Source organism: Megascapheus bottae, chromosome 21 (genome assembly GCF_031878675.1).
Source record: "Megascapheus bottae isolate mThoBot1 chromosome 21, mThoBot2.hap1, whole genome shotgun sequence".
NCBI lineage: Eukaryota > Metazoa > Chordata > Mammalia > Rodentia > Geomyidae > Megascapheus > Megascapheus bottae.
Window position 1 is genome coordinate 2,713,717 of NC_143529.1, and position 25,180 is coordinate 2,738,896.

The window sequence follows — 25,180 nt, forward strand, 5'->3', positions numbered from 1 at the left end:
AGAAAGCCACAAGCTCCCTAGTGTCCTAAGTTAAGACTCAGCCTTAAGTCCTATGGTTTAGGATACTTAAAAGTAGGGTATTTGTGGTTCAATTTAGGAATACTCCATAAGGGGGTATTTAAAAGTAGATTATTTGTAGTTCAATTTATGTATACTCCATTGGGATTTAGTCTGCTCCAAAGTCTTGCTCAATATGCCATGCAAAACCTCACAATGGTCTCTGTGTTCCAAAAAATAAAAAGGAACCAAAGAGAATGAACTTACTCCCTTACTCCATGTAGAGTAGTTTCCGATCCCTTGGCCTGACATATGACACTATATTGGGCAGGGAAGTTCTTGGTGTGTATACAGTGGAAAACTGAATCTCATGCTCTCCTGCCTTCATTCTTATTAGAAGTTAATGTTCTAGTTTAGGCAAGTAATTGGAATTCTTTCCATTTGTTTTCAAAAATAAGGCAAACTTTCAAGGAAAGCTGTCTAGAGTCTCTTTCCACCGTGGCTCAGAGACAGCCTGGTGACAAATGTAGTCAAAACAATGGTGTATGACTTCTCTGACTAGGTCATAAATGGCATTGCAGTGTCTGCCTTGCTCTTGTGTTGGTCTGTGTCAGGAATGGCAGCTGCCATGCCTACAGCAGCCATGGTGGAAACTAAAGCTTCTTGCCAGAAGGCAGCACCCACTGCATGTTAGAGCACTGCCTGGGGAGCAGATTCTTCCCAAGTGAGTAATATGCCCAGTCCCCCGACCCCGATCTCAGTCTTTTTTTCCTGCTTTTCTAAAGACCACATTCTCCTAACTATAGTTAACTGCCATAGCTCACTGGTTAAGTTTCTCTGGATTCTGGCCTGGGTCAAGGTGTACCCCTTGTCCATCATCGGAAGCTGGGGCTGGAGTACATCGAACAGACATGGCTGTGATTTGGAGGTGGAAAGGAATTCCCAGATACCCAAGTGTGTGGAATGCAAACATCCTACAGATGGATTCTGTCCACAAGCCACCTTTTCTTCCTGCCATTGGAATCTATCCTTAACATTCTGTCATGTTATTAGCTGCTTATTTGTTTACTACCCACTGTATTCTACAGAGTCCTGAAGGGAAGAACTCTGGATTATTACACACATGTCCCTAGTATATAGCATGATGTGTGATCCACAGCAAGAAGTGTGATACGGGAATAATCGTGTCTTGAAAAAAATCTGTACCAACAATAGGTTTAATGAAAGAATCACCTACTCAATGTAAGGACTGAATTCCACTATGTATCCATCAATGTTAGGTGTAAGAATTCAAGTTCAGGAAATGTCTATGAACTCTGAACAAAATACTGACATGAAAAAGTCCTTTGCAGCCATGTACATCAGCCAACTTGACTTGTGATACACCTCATCCTTCAAGAATAGACCCAGAAACTCATTTTATATTTTTTATTTCTCAAATTCATTCAATCTGTTCTTAAATAGCTAAGCATAGCTTAATTTATTGTACTTGTGATCTCAGCTACTAAGTAGGTAAGATCCAGGCTGAAAAAAAGTTAGCAAGACCCTACCTCAAATAACAACAAGCCAGGCAACTGTGGTTCTTGTCTGAAATTTCAACTACTTGGGAAGAATAAGTAAAAGGAATGTGACTCTAAAATATAACTAAAATCAAAGCATATTGGAGCTATGGGTCAAGTTGTAGAGTGAGCCCTGAGTTCAAAACCCGATTATTACAACACACACACACACACACACACACACACACACACACACACACACACGAGAATGACAGTTCAAATGCAGCCGAGACAGGAAAGTCTATGAGACTCTTATATCCAATTAACCACCCCAAAACTAAAGTGGAGCTGTGGCTCAAGTGGCAGAAGGCCAGCATTGAGAAAAAAAAATTTGAGATAACACCCAGGCCCTGAGTTCAAGCTCCAGTAATGGTACCAAAAACCATACACACACACAGACACACACACAGACACACACACACACACACACACACACACACACACAGGCACACACACACACACACCCCACTGGTTTAGAAGTCTTAACAGAAATGTTTTAAATGCCCATTTCCCCCCCAAATCCTGTCAGTTCAGAGCAAAAGCCTGCTTGAGCTGCTGTGCTAGCAGAAGTCGTTGTTCTGTGAAAAATAGCTTCTTGTTGCAGCCATAGATTTATAGCTGAATAAGGAAAATGACTATTAAATAGAATTCTACTCATGTCAAACCTATAACTAGGAGCAGAGGAAAAAGGAAAGCAGTGCTCTATTGTTCCATTTTAAAAGATGTAATAATACTGTCTCTCTTTATGAAAGTATCGCTCTCCTGGACTCTGTGTGCCATAGACAGAAAGCACAGAGTCCAGATATGATGATGAAAGTTCACAATAAAAAGTCAATAAATAAACAGGCTCATACCTGTAATTCTTGCTACTCGGGAGGCGAAAATCTGAGGATGGTGGTTCAAAGCCAACCTGGGCATGAAAGTTCATGAGATTTATCTTCACTAAATTAATCAGAAAAGGCCAGAAGTGATGCTGTTGCTTAAGTGGTAGAGCACTAGCCCTGAGCACAAAGAAGCTCAGAGACAGTGCCGAGGCCCAGAGGTCTAGCCTTACAATAGGCCAAAAAAAATTAAATCATAAACTAAAATAGTTACACATGTAACAGAAGATCCATATTGCTGCATGCTTTTATGTAGTTTTTTTGTTAATCATGGGGCTTGAACTCTGGGTCTGGGCACTGTCCCTGAGCTCTTCAGCTCAAGGCTACTGCCCCACCCTCTGAGCCATAGCCACACTTCATTGCATGCCTTTTAGCAGAAGGTTATTGATGAAATATTTATATCCTGATAAAGCTTAAACCATTGTTTTACTTTCGGGTCGCCCCTTCTTCATCTTTTAATATTCTTCATCGTTAGATCATTTTTATGTGATCTCTTCCTCCCCAATTCAGTCTTTTGAGAATGTGTCCTGTCAAAGTCAAATTGGTCCTGTGTTGAACTGTTCAAATGTTTGTGAACAGATTCCAAACACAGCTGTGATTGTATTTCTGTCTGGGAATCCCTGGGCTTGGCAGCTTGCTTGTGGGAACCTACAGACCAGGTGAAAAACCGGTTAGTGGCAGTCACAGAGGAAAGCAATCTCCCCACCCACTCACTTCCCACTTGTCTTGTGACAAGTTCTTGGTGGAGCGCCTACAGCAGCAGCTTTCTGACTGAGGTCCAGGCCTTGCGGTTTTCTCAAAGGTCCTCATGTTCATGCCAAAACTTTCTCCCTTTGCTCTTTAATGAACTGGGTGAGCTTGGACATTGCTACCGTTTGACCTCAGACTGTAGTAGAAAGGTTAGTGGTCTTGCATGTAGACCTGCAATACGCTTACCAAGGGACATTTTAGGATTACACAATATTTTAAAAGGTCTTAATGAAGGATCTGATCATTTCCCTAGTACTTTTTGTCTTCCAGAAGTTTTACATTATTATTCAGCAATATCTTTTCAGCACTCTTGTTTGGCTGGTATTCTCGGTGCAATTTTGTGAAAAATGAGCGCACAGTCATATGGCTATGCAGGCAGCAGAACCAAACCCAGCTTAGTTGGCTATCAAATCCTTCACCCCACCCAGCTTAAGTTTGTTTAAAAGGGTCAGGGAGACTGGAATTCTCAGATTACAAGTCTTTGGTCTTCTAATTCTATCTGGTCTCTGGTCTCTTTTTGTTGTTGTTTTTTTTATTGGGAACCATGGTTTTCAGCAATCAAAGGATTTATTTATTACAGGATGGGAACCTGCCAGCAAAGACTATTGAGCTGAATGGCAAACACTACCATCGCCTTCTGTCACTATTCATCATTAATTCATGGGTCACTGGTTTCTTATTAACATTCCATCTGAGTTCTGGATCCTTTTCCAGGCTTTGAGCAGGATGCTAAGAAGGAGATGAGAAAAGGCATTTTATAGATCATTTGAAGTAGAAAGCAAATGATTATCTGGATATGAATGGTACCAATTTTGTGGGCTCAAGAAAAATGGCATTCAATTTTAAAAAGTTGGGACTGGGAATGTGATTTAGTGGTACAGTGCTTGCCTAGTGTGTATAGAGCCCTGGTGCCTAAGCCCTGAGTTCAAGCCCCAGGACTGGCAAAAAATAAAGGTATAATTTGAAAGAGTAAATGACCAGGATAACAATCCATTAAGAAGAGTCATTAACTCTAATTACTATAAGTCCTTGAAATTGAAAATAATGGTTGATAATATCAGTGAAGTAGATGAATGTTTACATCTCCTCAACATTTAATTGTTGAAATCCTAATCTCCAATGGAATGATATTTGGAGATGGGACCTTTATGGGATGATTATGCCATAAGGATAACCTCACAAATGCAATTAGTGCCCTTATAAAAGAGACCCCAGGCTGGGAATTCAGCCTAGCGGTAGAGTGCTTGCCTGGCATGTAACGAAGACCTGGATTTGATTCCTCTGTACCATATACATAGGAAAAAAAAAACCTGGAAGTGGTTCTGTGCCTCAAGTGGTAGAACTCTAGCCTTGGTGAAAGCCCCAAGAACAATGCTCAGGCCCTGAGCTCAAGCCCTGGAACTGGCCAAGAAAGAAAGGAAGGAAAAATGGAAGGAAGAAAGAAAGACTCCCATGCCCCCTACTAGTGGTTCATTCCTGTAAAGCTAGCTCCTTAATTGGCTGAGATCTGAGGATCACGATTTGAACCATCCTAGGCAAAAAAGTCCTTGAGACTCTTATCTCCAGTTAACTCTGAGAAAGCTAGAGTTGGGGCATGGTTCAAATGGTAGAAGACTAGCCTTGAGCAAAAAAGGCAAGTGAGAGCATGAGGGCCTGAATTCAAGCCCAGCTACAGTGCCAGCAAGAAAACAATGAATTTGAAATATGAAAAAAAAAAAACTTCAGAGCCCAGCGAGCATCCTTGTCTCTTTCTGCTACATGAGAACACAATGAAATCTCCATCCCAGAAGAAGATCCCTGCCAGGACCCACCCATGAGATCTTGAAGTTTGGAGTCGATAGATAGGAAGTTTGTGAAAGGGGAATGCAATAACACTGGAATTCACAGCATGAAATGGAAGTCATAGGACAGACTCAAACCTGCTGGTATGGGTTATCTACAGAAATCAAGACTTCTTCCTGGAACTGTAACCACTAAACAGAAATGTGGAGAAAAAGGAAACCCAAGGCATTAAGCAAGGTTAGTCAGGTTGGCACACTACAAAATTACCACACCAAATAAAAAGGTGAGATAGCATTCGCATATGAAAGGTGAAAGACAGTTGGTCAAAATAAAAAGAACTCAGGATAAAGGTGACTCAGGTATTTTCCGACTCACGGCACACCCAGCGTGCTTGGCCATCTTGCGGTCACTGTGCGATTCCAGACAGGAAGCATGGAGAGAAAGGCCTTAGCCTGCTGGTGGCCTTCAGAGAAAGATGCTAAGCTTCTCTCTGCTGTTAACCCCTAAGTTACACCGCTATTGCTCTGGTATTGTTTGTTCTTTCCTCCTTCCAGTAATTTCTGCCATAGTCCATGTGTACTGCTATGACAAAATACTACAGTTCAAGAAATTGATCTAAACAGTAGAAGCATATTTGCTCATAGTTTCTGAGGCTGGGAAGCTCATGATCAAAGTTTAGCAGATTCTATTTCTGGAGAGAACCTGTCTCCCTCCAAGAGCATTCTCATAGTACAGTTTTTATCCAGTTCTCAAAATGTTTCTTTTATTTTGCTTTGGTTTTCTTTGATTTTTTAATATCAGTTTTCTAGTGCTTGCACAGTCCCTCAAATGTATCTTACAGTTGGAGAGTTCAGATTCTGGAAAGAGTTTGCTGAGCTAAAATTGAGATGTTGGTACAGCTGTGTTTCCTCTGGCAGCTCTAGAAAAGGATATTTTTCTTTACTTCTGCCAGCTTCTAAAGGTTACCCAAATTTCTTGACTAGTGGACCTGTTTCCATCTTCAGTAGATATTCCCAAGGCTCCCTTTTCTTAAGGATGGAAGCCAGCCTTAATGGAAACTTCCCTTCAGCAGTTGCTACATGGCTATTTTTCTTGGCTCCTCTTTGCCAACCATTAAAGAATAAAATTTCCTAGAATGAGGCACAAGTGCTTCTCTCTACACTCTGATTTCACTCTAAAGGAAATCACATTACTTTTAAAAATTCAGTTTTCTTTTAGGTTCCCACATAGAGCTCATTGCTTTTTTTAATATTTCCATTTGGATGTATCACTGATACCTTAAATGCAACGAGGCCCACACTGAACGTGAGATTGTCTTGTCATACTAATTCCTTCTTGTTCCTTCTCTCTATTTTCTGTTGTTGTTGGTCTTAACTACTCAGATATTCCAACCAAATACCTGAGAGTGAATTCTGTCCCAACCCCTCAATTCAATCCATAAGCAAGTTCTATTAACTACCCAGGTCTCTTTCAAGTAATGTCCATTGGCATTACTTTAGTTCCAGTCACCAGCATCAACTACTGAACTAATGTGGACTTACCCTGGATCTGCCTTGTTTTGGATCCAATGTAGTGTCCATTATACATTAAAAATGAAAATGATATTAAACATTTTTTTGCCAGTCCTGGGCCTTGAACTCAGGGTATGAGCATGTCCTTGGGCTTTCTCAAAGCTCAGAGTTCTACCACTGGAGCCACAGTGCCACTTCTGGCTTCATCCATGTATGTGGTACTGAGGAATCGAACTTGGGTTTTGTGCAAGCTAGGCAAGCACTCTACCGCTAGGCCATACTCCCAGCACAAGCTATTAAACATTTTTATTAGCTGCTCATTTGCTACAGGGAAAAAATAGATTAGGAGGGAAGCAATACTGGGGGGTTTGAACTCAAGGTCTCACACTTGGTAGGCAGGTATTTTTACCTGTGAGCCTCACTGTGAGCTCCCACAAATCTAGATTCTTAATATTACTTACACAACTCGGTCTTATTCTCTATTTTGACCATTCCCCAGTCCTGTAAATGCTAGACATTATAGGTATCCTGTGAGTATATTATGTGATTATTGTTCTTAATGTACCATGTTATTTCTCTTCTCTTTTGTTGCCCTTTGGTTAACCTCATATTGTTACAATATCTGACATTGTTACCTGGTATATTATATATATATATATGTTCATTTGTTTATTTGAAATAGGAAAGGGAAGGGGGGAAAACAAGATGAATTTGGGTTTTAAGGAATTTTTCAAATCTACTACAACATCAGGTATCAGAATTAAAGAATGACTCCAAAGTCAGAGCATAAGACAGAATCTTAGGCCCAAACAGATTCTTAGAATTTTTACAACAACATTTGAGGTCTTAAAACTTCAAATAGAGTTGCTCATGAGTCTGAGAAATTCAAATCCAGCCTGGGCAAGAAGTCCATGAGACTCATCTCCAGTTAGAAAACAAATCTAGAACTGGAGATATGGCTCAAAGTAGCAGAGTGCTAGCTAGCCTTGGGCAAAAAAGCTCAAGGACAGCACCCAGGCCCCAAGTCCAAGGCACAGGAACAGAACAGCCAAAAAACACCTCAAGTGGATTCTAATAACCTCCCTCAAAGCAGAATCCAGGGTTCAGGTGCTGGGAAGAAAGCTTCAGCTTGTGTGATAAAGGTTGATTCTGACTTTGAAATTGTACTGGAAATTCTACTCATCATCTCAAGCAAACAATGAGGTTATTCATATTCCAGATTATGAATGTGACAATATCACCTGCTGGAAACCAAAACCCTGGGTCTTGGGCTATTGGTAGCTTGGTTTGTCTGAAATCATGTGAACTGTCTAGAGAGAGGTGAACTTGAGAAATCACCCTCAAAAGAGATCTGATTCTCTTACTCTGGAAAGTATCCTGTAGACAATTTCCCCATACAGAATTCCCTTCTAATGAGTAGATTACAATCAACACTGAAAATTATACCACAAAACAACTGTGTGTGGCAGTAAGCATGTGAAAGAAGTAGGACCTGAGACTTGTAAGTGTGAAATCAATCTCATGATAAAACATGTCCAAAATCTTCAAAGGGATAAAGAAGAAAGTATACCCAACTGGGAAAGAAAAGAATAATATGAAGGGGATAGCAGTAGTAGTAAGAAATATTTGAGGAAAAAAATTCTATTTGAAAATTAGAAGCTAGGGGCTGGGAGCATGGCCTAGTGATTAGAGTGCTTTCCTAGCATGTATGAAGCTCTGGGTTCAATTCCTCGGTACCATCTACATAGAAAAAGCTCGAAGTGGTGATGTGGCTCAAGTGGTAGAGTGCTAGACTTGCAAAAGCCCAAAGACAGTGCCCAGGCCCTGAGTTCAAGCCCCAGGGCTGGCAAAAAAAAAGAAAAGACAAGTAGAAGCCAATGTTCTATCCCATCCCCAAACTCTAGTAAATGCTCCCCTCTGCCTTAGAGTCTCACACCTTGCTTCTTCTCCTTGAAACTCCTTGCTAGCCTTGATAGTCTCAGCTTGAAGGTCATTTCTTAGGAAATGCTTTTCAGACCTTTGAGAAGATGCTGTTGTAATTTCCCATCACTCCTTCCCCTCTCTTTTTATCATCACTCAGCCTAGCTGTGGCTTCTTGCTCCATGTATCCTGGCTGTACATGGCTGCAATAGCAGCTGCATTTCTCTCAACCTGTTTCACAGTGCTCAGCACATGGACAGCTATACCTACAAGCATAATTCCAGCTCCTCCCTGCTGCCTCAAGTACATATAAGTAATCTGTTTCGGTCTTCTGCACCTAGTGATTCTATTTAGCTTTATCTCAAGCTTTTTTTTTAAACCACAATCGTGTTATTGAGACCCAAGGATATTTGAAATGTTTATCATTGGATGTTTCCAGTTTATCAGTTTATATTCCATATGGACTCGGCCTTATAAAACTATTTTAATGAGATGTTGTAGTTTCTAGCTTAGAAAAATCTTCTCCTAGGAAATTCTTGTTAAGTTTTCTGTGGAGGTACCCACACTAACTATTCTTCTGTGTCCACTCTCTATTTGTCCTCTCTTGTCTTGCTGACTCCCTCTTCTTAGCTTGTCTAGTTCGTGGCCATGATAGCTTCAAAACTTTCTTGCTTCTGTCCTTTTCACCTATTACCTAGATTCATAGAATTTGGCAAGCTTGGTGCCTGTTCTTTGATCCAGATCAATGCTTCTCTCTGTCATTTCTCACAGTTGGACAGATTTATCTTACAGCAATCTAAATATCCTATCCCAAAATTCAATAAATTCAATGACAGGTTGTGTCTAAAAGAATCTTTTGAAAAAATCACTAAAGTTCATTGAGATGTGTTTACAATAAAGCCTAAAGAGGAAAACATATCTAGTTACTCAAGAAGTATGGCTTGTTGTTGTTGTTGTTGTTGTGATAATATTCAGTGGTTGTTGTGATAATATTCAGTGGTGCCTATCTCTGAAGAACAGCTTAAATTCACCCAACTGAGGAGATTCTATTCCTAGATCCTACTATTCTGCCAGCAAGAAACATAAGCTGGAGAGAGAAGAGATGAAATTAGAGACTGCCAAGTAATCTTTGGCAACTGTGTGAGCTACATCTAGGTGTTCTGAAGAGAAGGGTCATCTCTGTTTGAAATGATGTTCTGCTTCTGGGTTCTGGTAAAGAATGTGTACTGCTCCACATGGCAAATGCAAGTGGAAGGAGCATTCAGACTAACTGAAGGATTTACCAATGATGATATTTACCACCTGTGTGACCTTTGGCCAATTACCACATTGATCTGAGACTTATTCTTTCCATTTTAGAGACAGTGGACTAACATATATGCCACTGATTCGTTATGGTAATGAATCTTAAAAAAAAAATAATGAATGCACCTGATGAGACATCTGACACAAAATAGGCAATTACTGAATCCCAGTTTCAATGCAGGTGTTATTCTATGTTTTGTTTGTTTTTTGCTTTCATCTTTTTTGTCATCCTTGAAGTTGGAAAAAGAAAGTGAAATTAGTTTTTCTTTTGGGTTATAAACTATGTGCAGAGGCTGGTTTGCCAGGCACAGTAGGCTATTTAGGTGAGTCTTTTGGATCTAGGGTGGTGTCCAGCCTCGTCCTTCAGCAGCAGTCTGAGTACTGCTTGTCCCAGAGACACACTGCTGAAAGAGTGGCGTCGGACGAAGTCAGGTGTGTGGGTTTCACAGAATCAATGCCAGGGCATAATTTTGGAAACATGGTCATCTGGTAACATGTATGGCAACCCTGCGTGAAGAAACTCGACTAGACAATGGAAGATGATGCAAAAGGACAGATCAAGTAATAAAAAGCATGGGATGGTATCAGAAATATTTATGGCTGCACTATCAAGATTTTACAATTGTATTTCAGACAAGGCTTCAGTGCCTTTATTTTGTGTTAAAAAAAAATTATGGCCCTGGTTCACAACATTACCTGTCTTTACTGAAATCAAGTGCACTTGCCGCAGAACATTTCTGGTGACATAATGTCTGTTTCCTGGTGACATGATTTAGTTGTTCAAGATATTAATTCAAAAAAGACATTTTAAAAATGTAATCATTTCCAGTGTCATGAATGTTTGATTGCTATGAAAATATTTTTCTTATGCAAATAGGAAGACCACAAGTTATTGCCTATGATTTGGCTGAAAATACTACAGTGATAACAATATTATAAGTTATATCAAAGTGATATAAAAGAAAAGTCAAAGAGGCTTAGTATGTTGACTGAAACTCAATAAAATTTACCTCCCCTTCTCAAATTCTTCCTGGAAAAGGGGAAAACTTACTATCATCCTCTAAATTCTTTCTTCTTTTTTTTTGTTTTTCAGCCCTCATAAGTTATTAGGTAACAAGAAATTAAAATCCAATCATGAAAATTAGATGTATATTTACTACTGGCCATTAGTGATGCTAATAGGATTCATTAGAAATGCTTATTATAAATCGCAAAGCCTTAATTATAGAACAATTCTTAGAAATTTTATATAAGCTATATAAGCTCTATGTTATTCTTATTTTGTATTGTATTGTATTGTTGGGGTAATGTATATGGGGCCTCAAAATTCTTATGTTTCTACTTTATTTTCTTTTTACTTATTTGCTATTTTGTATTTTTGTGGAAAAAAATTGAGGGGAGCATCTGTGTTAACAAGTGTATTTTTCTAATCTCCTTTATTTGACAAAAAAATTATATTTCCTACCTTTGCAATCTTACTGATTTTCCTACCTTTGCAATCTTACTGATTTTGTGCATCTCATTCCAGTCCCAGGGGAAAGGTAAGTGTATTGTGAGCCATGGAAAAATCAGGTAACCAAGAATTAAAATTATGTCGTCAAACTAGAGTGCCTGTAACAGGTAAATATTACCTATCTACATTTTGTCATGCTGTGGCTACAACATGTACTTACTGTGCCAACATTACAATTGCCTCAACCCATTTTTAATCTATAAACTATTTTTAAGGTTTTTCTAAAAGGACAAAAAGAGTTGCAAGAGCTGTCACATAGACTCCGGACTCCTCAGATTTCCATACTACTATGTCTGCAACACGGGCTTCAGAAAATCACTCCATAAAGAATCACACTTTCCTTTTCCAGAACTCCATGTCTCTGCAGACCTTTCTCTGGTGTTATTACTCCACTATGTACCATTCTCTATGGAGGGCATTTCACTTGGCCAACTTGTCCTAAGCTCAGACAGACTTTTCCTCTAAATAATCTGCAATCCCTGAAAAAAGAAAAGTGCTTTCCACTCATCTGCAAGCTAAGATGTCTTCTTGTTCCTGTTGTGTGTCCCAGGATCTGCCTCTTGTTAGAGTTCTTGTAGTGGGATGGACTATGTTCTTCTGAAGAGCTCTATAATTTAATAGTGTGGCCTTGCTGTACAAACCCTAGGGGAATATGACACCTATAACAAGATGAAACAGTTCCACACCAGTTTCACTTAGACATCTATGGTGCTACACTAAATGGCACGTATTGAGGGCATTATTGATATGTCACAGTTGCTTTCAAACTTTAGCTTGTGTTTCAGTTGCACAGAGTGTTTATTAAAAGAGATTGCTAGAACCCAACTGAGAGCTTCTGATATAGTACGCATCTGCAATGCTGCTGAGCTGAGATTGTAAAGTAAAATGAAACACTGGCCAGAGTATAGGTGATGCCTAGGGACAATGACAACAAAATGGAGGAGTCCAACATCAGAATGTCTCCACTACTTAGTGCGTGTTGTTCCCATACAAGTCACGTAGTGAATATTTGATCAAGGAATAGGAACCAGTATTACTTTCTTCTTAGAAATCGACAGTGTTTCACATAGAACAGATAGTGGGAAGATGACAAATCATCTAAAAATTCCTGTAGGTAGCTCAGCCTCTGATGAGTGAATTGAAATGAGTTCTGATAAAGAGGACAGATAATAACGATACAAAGCAAGCTGAATAAACTGGAAGCAGAGAATACACTAGAATAGTAATAGTAATTAGCAATGCACTTCCTTCTCTGGTACAGAGTGATTTTGGCAGTTCTCACTAGAGACTTGCTTGATCTCAGAAATCACCTGGAAGTTGTAATACTTGATTACAAATATGAAATTTGGAAACTAAACCATTTTTGTCCATTTTGCTATATCCTATGCCTGATAATGGATGCTAGAGCACTTCTCACCATTTTATTTACTATCTCTGTCCATAGCCTCTGTACCTAAATCTAAATTTACCAAAGAGGCAGAATTCATGTGAATTGAGGCAAAGCAGTCAGTTAATGTCAAATAAGCAGTTCAGAGACAGAGTGCAAGCTCACAACAGCTCAGAGACAGAGTGCAAGCTCACAACAGCTCAGAGACAGAGTGCAAGCTCACAACAGCTCAGAGACAGAGTGCAAGCTCACAACAGCTCAGAGACAAGAGTGCAAGCTCACAACAATTTCTTCACGACTCCTACATCTTCCTAAAGGGTATTGGCATGAAATTGGAAAACAGTGTTTCTGATTTTATGCTAAAGGCATTGAGTGACTTAGATTGCTAGGAGAGCAGACCCCTATCACAGTCCATGGAAAGTTCTGATCTGTGTGTGGACACAGCAAGGAAATAGGTGACAGTCAAGGAGGCAATAAATTAAGAGATGAATGGAAGCTACTAGATGACCCTGATATCTCACTGAAATGCCTGCATGGAAAACAAACACAAACAAAACTTAAGAGTTTACTCGTGGCTTTGTTTCTTTCCACCCCAGAAATGAAATCAGATTCCTTTTCATGGCAAAGTCCCAATACTGGTAATCAAATTACTGGGTAATACATCATCTTCCATAGAAGATGGAGCCTCGAGTGCCCAGTGTCCATTAGCCATCAGGTGACATTGCATTAATAACTCAAGAAGCTGGATGATGTTACACTGTAAATGCACTTGGAGGGTTTTTATTATCATTCTAAGCTAGTGAATGTGCCAGCATCATCTCTTTCAACCCTAGATAAACTAAGCTTGGTATTTAGAGAGATTAAGTCTTTCAGAACCAGTCTTGGCTACCAATTAAGGAACTTGTGCAGTTAGTAATAAGCCTGCCTCTCTGGGTCTTTAGTGTTTGCCAGAAAGTGGAATAGATAGGTCATAGATAAGCAAAATGTATATATGTACACATAAGTGTACATATATATGTTTGTATATATGTATATATACATGTGTACTAATTTAGTATTGTTTTTGTGTTAGTATATGCAGTTTACATGCAATATAAGAATTAGTCTCTATTTTTTTCATTCAAACATTAATGTTTCAAAAATTCTTCACATATTCAGGCACCAGTGACTCACATCTATAAGCCTACTTATTTGGGAGGTTGAAATCAAAAGGGTTACAATTCTAGACCAGTGTGCACAGAAAGGTTTATGAAAGTCCATCTGAACAAAAGGAGTCGGATGTGATGGTGTGGACCCATCATCACACTACAGCAGGAAGCCTGAATTGATCACTATCAGGTGCACAGCCCTGTCTGAAAAATAACCAGTGCAAAAAAAGGCTAGAAGTATGGTCTAGTGGTTGAGTGCCTGCTTACTAATTACAAAACCCTGGACAGGCAGGTCACATCAGTAACTAGGACTGTTTGCAAGTACTCTCACCCCTGCCCTACTTCCCTGTCTACTCAAGCCACATAGTTCATGTTTGTACTGGAGTGCAATGTTCCTAAGGCTGTCATGTAATAAGCACGTGTCTTTTCTTTGCCCTTCGTCATTTTTCTTTGTCATATAGAGGCAAACGGTCCTGAGATCTAAACACTGGTTTCACATTGACAGGTTAAAATACTGAATATTAAAGCCAGGTACTGGTGGCTCACACCTGTAATCCTAGCTATTTGGGAGGCTGATAACTAAAGACGGTTGATGGAAGACAACCTAGGCAGAAAAGCTTTAGAGACTCAAGACATGTGTATCTTCAAATAACTACCAAAAAAAAAAAAGCTGGAAAAATATAGCTGTGGCTCAAATGGTAGCAAAAAAAAAAAACTCAGGACAGCTCCCAAGCACTAAATTCAAGCCCAAGGACTGGTATGCGTGCGCGCACACACACACACACACACACGGGCACGAATTACATACAGCTCATGAGAATCAATAAATTTCCTACAAAATTAAGAAGCGTAAAGGAAGGGGTAGGAAGGAAGGAAAGGTAATCATGTTTGAAGGAGTACATTGATCGATACATATTCATAAGCTGCTTTGTTGAATGACAACTCTTTTGTATATCTACTTACAGATAATTTTTTAAATGCCTTTAAGAAGCTCCCTTGGGGAACTAGTAGTTCAAATGCCTACTGAAAATCAGGAGAGGTGGGTTTTTGCCAACACAGCAAGGTAATTTACATGGGGGGGGACAGAGGAAGGGTGTCTGAGGACTGATAAAATAATGGAAACAGAGCAATAATTGTGAACTTATTCTTGTGTACTTATTATTGTGTACTCTTGGTTCTATATTGAAACCAGAGGCTTGAAATACTCATGGAATGACTCTTTTTAGTGCACAATCATTTCTTCTAATGGGGCATCTTGGGAATGAGAGCTCCGTGAGGGTAGCATGGGAATGTTGGTGTGCTTAGAAAGCAGTGTGCATGGGCCACGGTCTAGGCAGACTCCTGCACTCACAGATACATGAAATGTCATTGTGTCAATGTTTATCTTAAGAGAGAAGTTTTGTTTAAGCATCAAAATTGCAAACTGTTTGTGAACAGAGCTTCTAAAAGAAGCACTTGAGCTAAGACTGCGACCTAGTGGTGAATTTGTAATTGAAGAAAGAAGCAATAGCTTTCATGCTAGGATAGGGGTAAAAGGAGACAATTTGCATTCAATTTGAGCAGAGGAAGAAAACATGAAAAGAATTCTGTTCCTTTTCTTGTGAAAATTTGTCTTCAAATCATGCTGGAAGTGGATCACAGGGGGAACGGATGTCTATAACCCAGGCCCCAAAGCTGTTAAAGTCAGGTCATTTTTCTGAAGCTTCTCATTAAAGATGAAGACCTTCTGGCCTGTCTTCTCACGTTCCTTGCACTAACTTGCTTTTGTAATCCAGTCCCGCATTATGACAGATGCTTAGAGGCTTTCATTTTATTTTCGAAGTAATTCAAGTCTTAATCCAAGTAACTTTTGCTTATTACATGATTCTACAGGTCCTTTTCATTATTCTTTGTATCAATAATAATGTTCAGCTTTTGAAAATTTGATTGTCTTCCAAATGCTAATTATTAATTACATGGATTCCTATTTGACACTGCATTGTTTTGTTATTATTGTTGTTTGTGGGTTGAGGGGCTTGAGCTCAGGGGCTGTCTCAGCATTTTGGAACAAGGCTACCATTCTACCACTTTGAGCACAGCTACACTTCTTGCTTGTGAGACTTATCTCCAGTTAATCATTCAAAACTTGTCTACATAGGTTGGCTTTGAACTACCTTTCTCACATTTCAGCCTCTTGAGTACCTAGGATTATAGGTGTGAGCCACCAGCACCCTGCTGACATTGCATTGTATTAATTTAGAACAATTTATTCACATGGTAACACTCAGTCTCTATTCTATTTAAGATGATCACTCTTCTTACTCTAAAAATTTGAATATTCAAAAAATATTTCACTAGAATTTCAATCTTAATTATTGCATATCTTAATCCAATTTTTAAAATCTTTTTTTCTTAACTTTTCTTGTTCTGCATTAATCCTTTGTAAGCGTATACTTAAAAATTAGGTCAAGAAGATTTTTTTTTTTTTTTTTTTTGCCAGTCCTGGGCTTGAGCTCAGGGCCTGAGCACTGTCCTTGGACTTTCTCAAGGCTAGAGCTCTACCACTTGAGCCTCAGCACCACTTCTGGCTTTTTTTTCTATGTATGTGGTACCGAGGAATCGAACCCGGGTCTTCATGCATGCTAGGCAAACACTTTAACCACTAGGCCAAACTCCCGGCCCCAAGAAGAGTTTCTTGATTTGGGTGTGAAAGTTTAGCACTCTAATTCTTAGGTTATAATAACTTCCCTATTAGGTACTTTTTCCTATTTTTATTTTTTCTATCTCAGTTTGATCCTCCTAAACATTTTTTACTGTGGCACAGCCTGATATTAAGGTGTAAATTTTGGTTCATTTGGTTATTCTGAATGTAGTAAAAATTTATCCCATGCTTTTATAAGGACAATTGTTATAAAGATACAATAGCATGAATTTTAAATATCCTTCTCCACCACAAGTCTTTTACACTTAATTCAAGTGCATTTTCAGGAAATATCTCAATTCCCCTTAATAGTGTGCATGATAGCAAGGCCCACTACAGTGCATTGGTGACCGCGAGCCTGTCCCTGTTCGAGAACTGAGGCCCTCTACATAGCCAAGCGATTGTGTCTGTTATTGCCCTCATGAAATTTCTGGATTATCTTCTGCTTCAAAAACAAACAAAAACCAGTTCTCTAGAAACGCTTGTACTTCATCTATGTGAGGTCGACAAAAAAATCAGCCACTCTGTAATCAATGCAGAAATCACTGTTGGAATAGTGAATTATCTCAGGCTGTGTGCCACATGTGTGCATGTGCTTTGTTTCCTGGGAAATCTGTCACACAAAGATGAGAATGTATGAGATAGCATTTGAAAGTATCTACAAAGCGGCAGCAAATATCTCTCTATAAGTCCATGAGGACATTACAGTGGGAAACAAACTTAATGACTCCTCCCCCCGCCCACACACACTTGGTTTGGGGAAGAGACAAATCAATGAAACTCACACAGCAAGTCTCAAAGCCATTGATTTTCAACAGATTAGATATAACTATGAGAAATATGACACTAGATAGTTTTAATAACTCAAACTCTTAATAACAGTTATGTCCTTAGTAATCAGATTTACTAATTACTCTAGAAGTGATTTTTTGACAATAAGCATACACTAGAAATTATATAATTAGTTTTATTAATAGACAATTGTGTTGCACAGTATGTACAAGATGCTGCAGCAATATGAAACCATCTTTTACACAGTTCTTTAAGAAAAAACATCCTTCAATAACACCTTGTTACCAATTCTCAAAGAGTTATTTTACCAGGCATGCTAACAACATATTAAAGAAATATAAGGATAATATTCCATGTACTTTAATAATTATAGCAGTATTTTGTTGGCTGAAGATGAATTAATCAGAAACCTATTCGGAAATCGTGAATTAAGTAAGGCAGGCACACAGAGTTGGGTTGGCTTATCTGCTTTCTTTACCCAGTTCCAGTAGTGAGGTAATGGAGGAGGCTGGAATGGAAGACACTGGAATCTCAGTGTTGACCCTGCTGAGAAGTAGCCATGTGACCTAGCCACCCCTGTGAGTTAGGGTATTTTAAATACATAAATAATACATGCTTATGCTTTATGGAACATCTTCAATGAATATTTTATAAAGGTACGATTTTTCCTCCCACAGACTTGTCATTTCTGGTTTTCTTGCATGTGTACATATACATAAAGTTTATTTAATGTATACTCTAAAACAGAGCTAACCAAACAACAAAAACCCTCGGTGAAAAGATGTATAATGATGAAAAAGGATAGGTTGTGAATAATTATATCCACATCTCACCTGTGGATGTTTGGCTTTCTCATTAATGAGTACATCAACTTCCCTCATTCTTTAAGAGCCATAGAACACTCAATTGTATGATACTTCATTTAACATTCATTTATGGAATTCTAGTTTATATCTAAATTTTTGCTCTAGTAATTGAGACAGTGAAAATCTGGGTGTTGTGTGTATGCAGTCAAAATGCAGGTGATTTTTCTCAATATCTTTGTGAAACATTTAACAGTCAGAATCAAACCCCAACTCTTTACCATATATGCTTTTCTTAATTTTTATTTTATTGTCAGGGTGAAGTATAGAGGAGTTATAGTTAGTCAGGTAGTGGGTATATTATTTCTTTAACATTCTTCCCATAATTTTCTCCCACTTTCCCTCTTCCCTTCCTCTCCCAATCATCTTGTTCGTTCATGATTTTAAAGACAAGTAAATATTTGTTAGAGACTATAATTGTTGGGCTTTTTGTTTTGTTTTTCAGAATACTGCAGCTCACTTCAATTTGTTTACTCAAAATAACCATTTTAAGCTCAGTAAAAAAAATAAACTCCATTTCCAGTGAAAACTGAAAGGTTTTCTAAGGTGATAAGGGAAAGAGTGATTTATGTGTGCTTGGTATAATCTAATTTTAGTTCTGCTCGGTAGGGTGCAGCATCTGTTAGAGAAGCAGACACAGACAATAATGTCAAACAAGTAAGTCATCATATTCAAAATTGCCTACAGCCAGCATTACTATCAGAGAACCTATGTAAATTCGGCTCCTGAAGATGGAGAGCTGGCTGAGCAATTCTGGAGCTGGTGAAACAGGCCTTTGCCAGATACCATCCTTGGGGGTAGTATCACTTCCATCCAGTTCAGAATGCCCTTTCTCTGGCTGCTACTTGCCTTCCTCTGTCCTTATTCTAGTTTTCCATAATTCTTTTTTTTTTTCCAGTTTTGAGCGTAAGCTCAGGGCCTGAGCACTGTCCTTGGACTTTCTCAAGGCCAGAGCTCTACCACTTGAGCCTCAGCACCACTTCCGGCTTTTTTCTATGTATGTGGTACCGAGGAGTCGAACCCGGGTCTTCATGCATGCTAGGCAAGCACTTTAACCACTAGGCTAAACTTCCAGCCTAGTTTTCCATAATTCTTTTACAAAAGACTGAGTTGGAGCCTCAAGATATAACTAGTTTAACTAGTTGAAACAAAAATTGACTTCTAGGCCAATTTTTGATCTCAACCAATAAATAAACCACAATAATTGCTTTTTTTCTCATCAGGACTATCATAATTACCCACATTTTGATTGGATCCAAGCTTTAAATTTGTTTCTAAAATTTTATTATATGGTTATAGCAATCAAGTTGATAGAGAAACAGGAGGAAGAGAGGGAAGGAGAGATCTTGGGGTGATCATTGTTTCTGTCTTGGTTTGAATACGATGAAACCCTACTTACCTGGGGGCTGGGACACAGGGCTTTCCTGTCCTCTAACAAGCTGACATACTTGGGTCTATAGCTAGGATCAGAATGTAATGAATGTGAGATCATTTGCATCTATTTTCTAGTTGACTTGATTCAGCCTATTTCAAGACTATCTGGACTGCCCTAATGTGGACGACAGCCTGGGAAGATTGACTTAAAATATGAACCCTCAACCCCACCTTTAGGAGATCAGACCCAATATAGACAGGGGTTAGTATGCAAATTTGATTCTCCCACATCATTTTTTCCTGATGCCTGTCAAATTAATACTACTCATGCTTTGCCTCCAAAAGTATTCATCACAAACAAGGAGTCTTGCATTCAATACTATTCTCTTTTAAATTCTGTTTTCTTTCTACTGCTTTGATATTGTTTACTTGTATCCTTACAAATGGGTTAAATGCTTGGTCCAAGGGCAATACTCCTGTGAGGGAGTGGGGCCTTTAAAAGATGGAGCCTAGTGGCTGTTCATTCCCTTGGTCCACTACTGGAGGCAGGCCTTCAATGAGGCCACAGCCTGCTTTTCTGTTCTGTGGCTCCTTGTGCTCTCACCATCGCCACCCACCATTCACCCTGAGGTCCTTGTTATTACTGAGCCATTTAGGCTGCATATCCTTTAACTCTTTGAATGGGGAGTTTGACCTCACAGCTTCATAATTGTTAGGCAGGTACTCTATCACATAAGCCATTTCCCTATCGGTTTGTTTTATTTTTTCAGATAGTATCTCATTTTGTGCCTAGGTCCAGTGTCCTCCCCAACTCTGCCTCCTGAGCAGGTAGGGTTATAATCATGAGCTTCCACACTATAACCATCACAAAAATACTGAGGACCATAAGAGACAACTCTCACAGTTATACACCAACCACATGGATCAGCTAGAATAAATGGAGAAAGATACATACAATCTACTAAGACTAACCCAGGGGTACTTAGGAAATCGGACAAGAAAAAGTAAAGAGATTGAATCAGCAATAAAGTATTTCCTATAATGGAATCAGCAATAAAATATTTCCTATAATGGAAGAGCCTAGACCTGATGGTTACCCAGATAAATTTTTCCCATCACTTAAAGAACCAATGGTCAATACTTCTTAACCTTTTCCAAAAAAGAGGAAGGGATACTTCCAAACTCATTTCATGAGGCTAGCATTATTTTGATATTAAATCCAGATAAGAACATTACAAAAAAAGAGAAAAAATTATAGGGCCAAATTTCTGATGAAGATAGATGCAAAAATATTTTTAAAATGCTAGTGTACCAGATTCAATAGTACAGGATAAGGATCATTTGTTATAATTAAGTAGCATCCATGTCTAGGATACATAGAGGTCTCAACATCTATGAATGAATGTGATATACATAGGCAGCCTTTAAAAAACAAAAGCAACTCTAGGACTGCTTTAAACAACTTACAGTTAAATCAAATGAACACCAGGAAACTGGAACTTGTGCTGTCAATGTTATTCAAGTCAAGGGGGAAGGGTGTAGATGAATGGAGAAGGGGATGGGTGAATGCAGTCATAATATTTAGTGCACATATATAAAAACGGAGCTAGGAAAACTGAGGGGAGGAAGGGAGTTGAGCAAGGGGAGAATTATAAAAGGTTAGACATTAATGAAGAGTCATTGTACTCACAAATTCACATGTTGAATAGAAACTTTTAAATTATAGTTAAATAGTTTTACATTTTTTTAATAAAAATGAAATCTATTGGAAAAAATGGATAACCACATGAAGGAAGTGAAATTATACCTTTCTCTCAAAACACATAAAATTCAGCTAAACTGGATTAAATTCTTAACCTAAAAACATACAACCAGCAAGGCATGGTGGCTCAAGTCTGTAATCCTAGCTACTCAGGAGGCTGAGATCTGAGGATTAAGGTTCCAAGCCAGCCCAGGCACAAAAGGACCTGAGACTCTTATCTCCAATTAATCTCTAGAAAATGGGAAGTGGGGCTTAGTTCAAGGGTAGGGCAGTAGCCTTGAGCTGAAGAGCTCAGGGACAGTGCTCAGGCCGAGTTCAAGCCCCATGACCTTCCCCCTCCCCAAGGAACAACAACAACAAAAAAAACAACGTGATACTGATCTGGACAGTAGCTTTTTTGGATTTGATCCCGATTCTGGGAAGTAACAAAAGCTATAGACAAATGTGTTTATGTCAAAGTGAATTTCAAACTAATAAACCTCTATCTCTTGAAGGGACAGCATGCAAAAAGGGAAGCAATATTTCCAAGTCATATATGTGATAAGGGATTCGTATCCAAACTACATAAAGAGCCCGAACATCTGAATAGTGAGAAAACAACCCAATTTTTAAAAAATGGTCAAAGAGGGACTGGGAGCTTGGCCTAGTGGTAAGAGTGCTTGCCTAGCATGCATGAAGACCCAGATTCACATAGAAAAAGCCAGGAGTGGTGCTGTGGCTCAAGTGGTAGAGTGCTAGCCTGGAGAAGGCCCAAAGACAGTGCTCAGGCGCTGAGCTCAAGCCACAGGACTGGCAAAAAAAAAAAAAGAAATGGGCAAAGAATGTAAATATAGCATGCATGCTGGAATAAATGTATTGGAGTTTCAGTCCAGCTCTGCCACTTACTGTTATTGTGTGACCGTTAACAGATTATCTAGTACCCCCTGTACCTATTTCATTTGAAATTAGAAACTACCCATAGTATCCATTTCATAAAAGTTCTTATGATAGTCAAGATATACATAAATTACATATGCACGTGCTATGTTACTGTCTTGACTGTCTTGCGTGAAATAAGCAGTATACAAGAATCAGCTGATGTTGTGACTCAGTGTGACTCAGTATGCTTTCTTGGCTGGCATTCTAGAATGCTTGGAAATGCTAAGTGACTTGACCAAGAGACAGTAGAGTGTTCTATTAATTAGTGTCAGCTTAGAATTTTGAGGACAGTTTTGAGGAGGAAATGAGAATTTGGAAACATCTCAAAGGAAACATATTTGGGCTTGATTAATACTAAGGGTATTTTAGGTAAACAGACTCAGGGGCAGAAGTAAATGTGTGTACAGCACATGTTAGGAATTTTGAGGAAGCTGTAGTATCAGTAGAGCCAGAAGGCTTTGGTGGGCTTCTGAGTAGCTAAGGTTAGATCCTCCTAATTCCAGACCCTCCCCGCCCCCCAAAAAAAGCCTTAATGATGAGAAATGGTCATTTTTACTTGGTTTTGTTTTTGAAGCTTTCATGGCATAGTATAAGTGTTACGTGATGGCTGAGTGGGAGAGAGCAAGAGAAAAGCAATAGCATTTGAGTATTAGATCTTGGACAACATTTGTAGAGGATGGAGCCTTGGCTCCAGGTAGTGAAGGCTGAACTGGTGCTTAGGGCACAAGTAGGAATATAGCAGCCCCTCTGCTTCAGGAGGCACTGATGGCCTGCTGAGCACTCCAAACAAAATATAATGTGGTTTAGCTGATGCTGCAACAAGCAAGCAGTGGTCAGAGCAGGGCCAATTAGTCCTTACCTTTTATTTTCTGTGTTACCGAGCAGGCAGTAACCTGCATCAAACTTTTTAAATCATCACAAAGTGTCATATTACCAATAGACTAGTCAAGCCTGTTCTTTTTTTATCCTAATAATGTCAGGTTAGTACGGGAAATGGCAAAAAGTAAAAATTTCAGCTTCAAATTTATGATGAACAGTAAGAACACACAAAAATATCTAAAACCTCTGGAATGGTACTTTATTTCCTTTATATGTTCTCAATACTCAAACTCTGCCTACTAAATATATCTTAACACGAATTTACACTATTGATTTTTCTGTGAATCAACAGAAGAATCTGAAAGACAGTGAGTCTCAGTTCCTTTATTCCATTATTTTGGTCCCTGGACAGCATTCACATTCAGCCGGAAAGAACAAAATGGAAGATGCTGCTTTCAGGCTTTGAAATGTATTCCTAGACTTTGATGGCAGAGATCATCTATTTTTTTTTTTTTTGGTCTAGGAAATAAGCTAGCAATAATGCCCTATCCATGACACCATTGTGATTAAAAACAAAAAGAAAGACAATCACTTTACCCATGCCTCTTGCCTTCAAATGAAGCAAGGGCAGAAAAGAATGGCTGGGAGGTGTCCTGTGTGTTATCATAATACTGATCATTGGGTGAAAAGTGCGTTTGTGAGCAAGTCTGGCACTGCCTAGCAACCATCAAGACTGTAGGCGCTGGGAACCAGCTGCTGCTGGATGTCAAGAGCCATCAGCCTATTTCTAAACACTGAGAGGATATCTATTTGGATTATTTGGACTCAAGTTTTAAGGTACAGTCCTTAGCAGCTCTGAAGTCTAAGTATTTTGTTAGTGATTGGCCAATGAACGTATTGCCAGCTTTTTATCCATCTCTAAAGATAGTACATATATATTTATATTATATGTCTGGAGTTGAGTTTTAATACGTTTTTTAAATCATTCTTGACTATTTCCTCTAGAAGTGAGCCATGCCACATTCTGGGAGGGTAAGATGTAAATTCAACATATGCTAGAAACTTTTTTATTCATCCCTGAAAGACCCATTCTTAGCATCCTTCTGTCTCTATGACTGATCTTAAATGTTTGTTTGCTCCCAGCCCTTTCTACAAAACATAGCTGTGTTGAAGTCTTTACAGTGTTGAAGGAAACATGATGCAAAGCAGATAGTCCACTGTAGTGGAGCCTATCTGTCCAGGCAAAGCAGTGCCCAGAAAACTGGAGAAATAGTTACTGCTGTGGCACTATACTGGCCAATCACATCCTTATACTCCTTCCTGAGCAGCTCAGCTCCACTGGTGTTTTCCACGCCTCTGGTTCTCAGAGTACCCATCTATGTTCCCAGGTATTCTCTTGCATTCAGCTATCCATCCATTGATCCTCTCACCCCCTTCTTTCCTGCTCATTTTCTCACCATTTATCCACTTAAATCACTCCACCAGATCCTCTGAAATCACCATTGCTTATCCCATTTCTTCCATACTCTCAACCTGTTAATATTCTATTCTACCTTACACTTACTGTAATTGAGCCCCCTCCCCATTTTTCAGTCTCCTCAAATAGAGGTGCTTTTTATCCATTCCTCACAGTACAGGGTCAGGGTATAGATTGCCACCATCCTCAACTACCTCTGACACTTCCAAGCTATTATTTTCTTTTCATTTGCTCCTTAGAAGCACAGGACTTTGATTGTAGCCATTCTTTTGGATGCTGGAAAGATCCTCATGTATTTCTGAGCTTTACTTTCTACATCTGAAGGGATATGAGTATCATTTTACAAGATTATATGTGTAGTGCCAGGTGGCTGTGGCTGCTCCTCCTCTTCCTTCTCCTTTTTCTCCTCCTCCTCCTCTTCCTTTGCCTCTTCTTTCTTCCTTTGGTGCCACCCTAAGCCTAGAACTCAAGGCCTAGATGCTGTCTTTGAAATATTTTGCTTTACCACATGGGCCACAGTTCCACTTGTTTTAATGGTAGTTTATTGGACATGAGAGTCTCATGGATTTTGCTACCGAGGCTGGTTTTGAACTATGATCCTCAGATCTCAGCTCTTGAGTAGCTAGGTTTACAGGTTTGTGTCACCAACACATGGCTCAGGCATTTTTTTTAATGCTCAAGAAAACCATTCTGGCCCTCTTGAAGTTTTGCAAAGTCTTCTTTAATGAAGCAGGAAGCAAAA

At 39.1% G+C, this 25,180-nt stretch overlaps 1 protein-coding gene across 6 annotated transcripts in view; it reads left to right on the forward strand.

The window, feature by feature from the left end:
• Positions 1 to 601: 601 nt before the first annotated feature.
• The window catches only part of Akap19 (A-kinase anchoring protein 19), a 64,731-nt gene continuing 40,152 nt past the window's right edge, over positions 602 to 25,180 (forward strand). For 3 of the 6 annotated variants that reach the window (XM_090354482.1, XM_090354480.1, XM_090354476.1), the window contains exon 1: positions 602 to 721. The gene's annotated coding sequence lies outside the window, so the exon portion shown is untranslated. Of the gene's footprint in view, positions 722 to 23,675; positions 23,799 to 25,180 lie in introns of those variants that run through there. The other 3 variants (XM_090354479.1, XM_090354477.1, XM_090354478.1) reach the window with 1 other exon arrangement.